The sequence below is a fragment of the Tiliqua scincoides genome, chromosome 1 (genome assembly GCF_035046505.1).
Source record: "Tiliqua scincoides isolate rTilSci1 chromosome 1, rTilSci1.hap2, whole genome shotgun sequence".
Classification (NCBI taxonomy): Eukaryota; Metazoa; Chordata; class Lepidosauria; order Squamata; family Scincidae; genus Tiliqua; species Tiliqua scincoides.
In genome coordinates this window covers 222,345,924-222,352,504 of record NC_089821.1, presented here as the reverse complement: position 1 = coordinate 222,352,504, position 6,581 = coordinate 222,345,924, and positions in this window count along the sequence as shown.

Below are 6,581 nucleotides of genomic sequence, written 5' to 3'. Positions count from 1 at the left end.
TCGCCTTGGGGGGGGGGGGCCATAGCTCAGGAAGCCATGGTGTAGGCTTCCTCATGAGGAAGTTGCTTGAACCTTTCACTAATGAGGCTATATGTATATCTCCAAAACTAGATGTGATAGGGCAAAATGGATGCCATTTTTGGAATCAGCACCCCAAATACACCCAGGAATTGGTGTAACGTTTAAGGAAGCAAAATGTGCGTTGGCCTGTGTAATTTATTGATCTCCAGCATAAGCTTGACTTATGACCCGAGGTGAGAATAATTAGCCAGCTGAGGAGCCTCACAGGAATAGCTAAACCCCGCCTGGACGCAGAGGCAATACATTCCAATTGACAATAGCCATAGTTGTCATTCCCTTCCCTCTTCATTCATTTCTGGCAAGAACTTTGTTCTCACTGGTAGGAACAGCCCACACCATTTTCCACTATCCTTTCTTTCCAATAATAGGCTGAGACGTGACCTACCTTCAGCTTGGATTCACGATGGCCTTTTAGTGGATAAGGGTCCTGCATTTTTCCTGGGTACAGTCCCAAATGTGTGCTTATGAAGAAGTAACTGATAGGGAGAAAGGGTTGAACCCTTTCTCTCTGCCACATTTGCACTCCTGATTGCCTCTTCCTATCATGGATTTTCTTTTTGGGGAAGAAAAGAAACTTCAGGAAGGGGCAATCATGAGTAGAAAAGTGGTGGAGAAGGGGATTTAACCCTTTTCCCCACAAGTTAGTTCTTCATCAGCACATATTTTGGGTCCTACACGAGGCAAAATGGCTGGAGGTGAGGACTTGAACAGAGACAGTGAAGGAGGGAGAGGATGAACACATGGAGGGAGAGGCGCACACGCGCGCACACGCACACGCACGCACGCGCACACACACAGAGCCATTGAGGATTACTTAGGCACAAATACATACAGGTGATAGGGTTCAGGTCTGTAGCACAATGACACCCTTCATTGGACCGGGTATGTGTTCTGCACTCTGTTCAATTCTCTCTTTTAAAGCCAATCTGGATTTCAGGCCAAATTTTTGCTTCAATAATGAACAGATTGTTCCCAGCTATTAGGGGGGAAAATTGCAATCCTTGACACTTATAATCACCATTTTAATTATTATAATTTGAGAACATGTACAACGCCAATAATAGGGCTCTGAAACAAAAAGCATGGTGTCCCCAGAGAGATAAATGACAATGGGTTTTGTCTCATGTGCTTGCTGTAATTGTGGCTGGCTGATCTGGTGCAATCATGTGCTTTTATATTTTTAGTTGATTACATTTTTGAATGTGAAAGACTTTATAATAGAGAGGCACAAAGGGCCAAATCCTGCTGCTGCTGGCACCAATCCAAGCACAGGTGATATTCAGGAGGGCCTTGTGGCAGGAAAACAATGGCTCCAAGGCTGTAAAATTGCAACAGAGCCATCTGAAAATGAAGGACTAGCTCAAGGCTTTGGGGAGCCTGTGGGACAGGCACTTGCAGTGGAGCTGCTTGACCTAGGCAGGACTAGCAATCTGACAATTGTCTGGTGCTTCCTCTGGTCTTTTGGGTATTCCAAAGTTGAAAAGAAAAGAAAAGAAAAAAAAACAAGTAATAGCTGTTGGAGTGATGATGCCTTTCTTGATCTTGGGGCACTAAACTGCTACCCACTCTTTCCACCTTCTCCCAGCTGACCCTGTGACTGTGTAGAGCTGGATATAGGCCCACGCCAGATGGGAAACTGGGTTGTCTACTAAATATTTCAACAAGCCGTTAACCAGTATTAAACTCATCTTAGTTAAACTCATCTTAATACCGTGGGAATCTCCACACACTAAGGACCTAAGGACCTTCCGATAGTCCAACACCGCAATTCATAAACATTATCAAAGGCAGAAACATCCAAACATTCAACACCAAACTTGTCATCAGAATTTTTCTGTACCCCCTTGTTTTCCATGAATTGTCACTTAAATTTAACACAGAGTTGGTTTCGGTCATTTGCATTCATTTGATTATATTTTATCTGTATTAACCTTCTTTCAAATCTTAATATTTAGTGCAAAAGGATGCCCCTGAACTCTCTTGGAGTAGGTCCCCTCAAAATCATAGGCCCATACCAACTTGCCCCACTGCCCTCCCACTCTGGCCTGCCCTGACCTCATCAGTATCAGTTTCTGTTAAAAAAAACAACATACAGCCAACATAGGAGGAAATGCCTGAAGGAAGCATGTATTGACAAGAGACCAATGACTGTCCAACAACACAGCACTTCTCAGATTACCATGAATGCCCTTTGAGAGAGTGAGTGTGTGTGTGTGTGTGTGAGAGAGAGAGAGAGAGAGAGAGAGATATTCTTGGTTGACCCACCTGTGAAACTTTCTCCCTTTCTTTCCAAAATCTGGCCATCTGCCAGAAGTTTTATAATACTGAGGAACAAATCACCAATGCCAAAAATGGCCACTTTGTGGCAAATCATCACACATTCAGTGTAACCATCACAGCATAATTCTAGGCATGTTTGTTCAGTAGCAAGCCTCATGAATTTCAACAGCACTTTCTCCCAAGTTGCAGTCTTAGCAGTACTTAAGCCTAGACCTCAGCCATCACATTGTCTTCTTGCTGCCTTTCCCCAGTCGCCACCAGGGATGTGGAACAGGGCATGAAAATGCATAGCATGATAGCTAAATTCCACTGATTATTCTAAGTATTGTGGAATGGCTGAAATTCAGTCAGCAAGCAGAGGTCATTTTGGTCGCAATCCCATAGCAACTGTAATAAAGTGCTATACTCCTCAGATTTAAAAAATAAATAAAAACATATACTGGCTACTGAGGGTCAGAGATAAATGGTTGGGTTTCTTCCTATATAGCTTTATGCAAGCATTCATTTTATATAGAAATGAATGCGTGGAGGGGTGATTGCACTCACTAGCCCCAACCCTGACCTCCATGTATTCAAAATGTCATTTGCACAGAAGGTTATGTGAATCCAAACATGTGCAGGATCCATATACATAATGATAACCTTCCTTTTTTCAGGTTACAGATCACACAGAAGAAATCTACATGCATTTAGGTGTACACCCGTCAGCTTTCATACAAACAATAATCTCAATCTTCCTTCCACATATTCATTTTTACAGAAAACATTTGCAGAGGATTCACATTTGAGTGATTAGTAAGTTTATTGAGCTTTTTGAACAAAAGTTTTAATGTAATCTATTCATATCCACCCTGTGCCTTCAGAATGGGACAGGTTGTCAATTTAAATAAATATACCCCTTCTCCAGTCCTAAACTCAAACTCTCAGGAGATATCTACCTCAAGGATGAGCTGGCTTCAGCTTGCCTGATCTACTTCTCTGCTAAAGTTCCCTATCATCTTCCAATATATATTCGATAAAGCAAGAATGGATTTGAAGGCTCTCATAAGAGTTAAGATTATACAATTATAACCACTCTTTGATCTGGAGTATATGCTTAAGAACATAAAACTACCATGCTAGATCCAATTAAGGTCCATCTATTCTAACATTCTTTGCAAGAATCCTAGCAGACATTTTGTGGCCCACCATCAATAGGACACATTCTCCCTTCTCCCCACCCCTTAGCCTACACCACCATTTTAAACCAGTGTAACAACCACTCTGAGAAAACCCTAAAAATTGGACTTTGGTGAGGGGACAATGGATCTCTTACAGAGTATTCTCAGGATCCTCACCGCATTGCAAATTCTAAGATTCTTTGGCGGAGCACATAAGAGTCAAACTATTTGTTTGTAGTACCCATAAGCTCAGTGTGAACACTGAAGTTCAATGAAGGAAAAAATGCAAGGGTCCCAATCCATGGCTTACTAGTGCTAGGGATTCACACTGTGAAAATCCCTCTTCTCTATACAATTTAACCACTCATTTTCTGTTAAGGAGCTTTGTGACTATGTTTATGAAGGCAGGATTGGCCTCAAAATTCAAAAATGGATGAAAGAATCAATCAATACATTTGAGGAATGTGAGATCTGAGTAGAAGGCTGTTCTGATCCTTAAAGGAAATGGAGTTTTGTCATTAGCATGCCCCCAAGATCTTTCAGCCTTAAATAAAGTTTGCACAGGTGGAATGGGAGAGAGTTTATCTTTTCAGAACTAGTCTCTTTGATCAGTTGCTCACTCTGGAGAATGGAATATTGAATTCCTTTTGCAGTCATGCAATGCTTACGCATTTTTTTTTTCCAGTCTGGCAGCAGTTTCTGGACTTGCGATATATGAGAATCACCACCCCTCCCCTTCATCCCCTTTCCTTTGACTTGGGGACTTTCAGAGGACACTGCATCTGCAGGGCCTGAGAAATAAGACACCATAACCATTTCTATAGATGCACAGCTACCATACTACTGCTGCTGCTACTGCAATCTGAAGTTTATTAAGTGCAGTGAATATCCATCCTGGCCTGCTTATAAGCTTCCCAGGGCCTCTTTTGAAGCCAGAGCTCTGGACTAGATGGAACTTAAGGAAATCCTTAAGTTCTTCTAATGCAATGACACAGACAATTTCCAGGAACATACGTTTTGCATTAAGTAAACAGAACAGGGTAGAAGTTAGAGACTTACCAATGAATAATTGTGGGGAGTTAACCAAAATTATTTGGGAGAGGAGGTGTGGATGAATCGAGTGGCCAAAGGAGCAGCAGCTTGTGAGAGGGCCAGGTCTAAGTCCAAGATGACTGGCCAACATGACTGAATGCAGACATCTGTCTACCAGGTGATCACACACCATGGTGTTCATAGCACCACAGGGGTGCCCTTGAAGCATTACAGCCTAGCAACCATTGTGTGGTAAAGATCCAATTGGCTGTGCTCTTGCTGGCAGGCTTTAAATATAACAGCATTAACTGTGGGACAAACACCATGGGGAAAGCAGTTCCCACAGCACCGAGGTGAAAGGCACCTGGCACTATGCTGTCAAGTGACTAGGAGACAGATGGCAAATTCAGCGTGGTTTGACTCAAGTTGAATCATGAGTCTCTACCCTCTTTAACTTGACTCGAAAAAGAGTCCTAATAGGCAGACTTTCTGAGCCACCCAGAGGATTTTGGGGACTCTAAAGGACTCGAGTTCCAAATCTTTTCTGTAAAAAAAAAAGTCAACTGTGGCTCCGTGGGGAAAAAACAGAGCTGCTACTGAGGTGCGCGTGTGTGTCAGAGTTCTCATTTAATTAGTCTGTGGAACTTCTTGCCACAGGAAGTAGTGATGGTATCTTGCCTAGATACCTTTAAGAGGGGATTGGCCAAATTTCTGGAGGAAAGTTCATCAGGGTTACAAGTCTTGGTAGGTACGTGCAAGCTTCTGGTTTTAGAGGTAGGCTGCCTCTGACTGCCAGATGCAGGGGAGGGCACCAGGACACAGGTTGTGTCTGTTGTCTTGTGTGTTCTCTGAAGCATTTGGTGGGCCACTGTGAGATACAAGAAGCTAGACTAGATGAGCCTTTGGCCTGATCCAGTGGTGCTCTTCTTATGTTCATCTAGGGAAAAAACCTTCACCCAATGATCACCGGTTCCTTCAGAGATGGACAAGAGAGCCCTGCTTCTGCCTCCCCACACCTCCTGCTCAATGCAAAACCAAAACATTAACCTTCCCCTGCCTCCTCGCTGGAACTTCCCTGCTGCTCGCCCAGTCTGAATGATGGCCCCACGAAGTCTTTCGTACCACGAAAAAAGTGAGCAAGCACACCCAGACATAGACTGACTCAAGTCTGCATGCGTGGGAACCCACTTCTGAGTCGGTGGCCTCAGATTCGAGTCAATGTTGCAGTCATTGACATGCCTAACTCAAGTACACATGAATCAGCAAGAAACACAAGCTTTTGCAACTCAAACTCAAGTCACCAGTTCCCATCTCTGCTAGGAAAACATATGTTTGGGGTATATTATTGGAGTGTAGACCTTCAAAAGGGCTTTGGCAACTTTTGGAAACTGAAATGGTACTGGACTAGATTGCACTTGATCTGCCCTACAGGGCTCTTCTTGTGTTTTTAAGTTGCAATCCTGATTCCTTACAATCAATGGATGCTCTGCCACTGATTTCTGTCAAAGCAGGATTGCACCCTGGGTGTTCGTGACCTTCCTCCCCACCGTATCTGCAGTTGTCGCCCTCTTCACTAATTTCACTGCAGACCTCCTTTCCAGCTGAGCAAATTTCTGCCAATCTATTCCTTTCTCTCTCAGCTCCTTGTCACAGTGAGAAATCTGAAACAAGGAGCTGCGATCAACGGCAGCATTAAAAAAAAAGAGAGAGGAAAATTGCAAAATAAACATTCAGCAATCTACAAAAAATGACAGATTATTTGTGACAATAAAAAGCACACTACCGAGAATACTCAGTTGCTGCTGACATCTTTTTAAGCAGATAAAATGCTAATATCCACAGGTAGACAATGCCTCAGTCAAAAAGGAGACAGAAGTTGTTCATATCTTCAGTAATCAGGGCTGATTTGTACTGCATTTGACATCCTAATCAACTAGCACAATTTCCTGTCATTTAAGCATAAACCCACCAAAAGCGATATGGGCAAATCTCCATCCCGGGTGAAGGTCAACCTAAGCCAGATTGTGC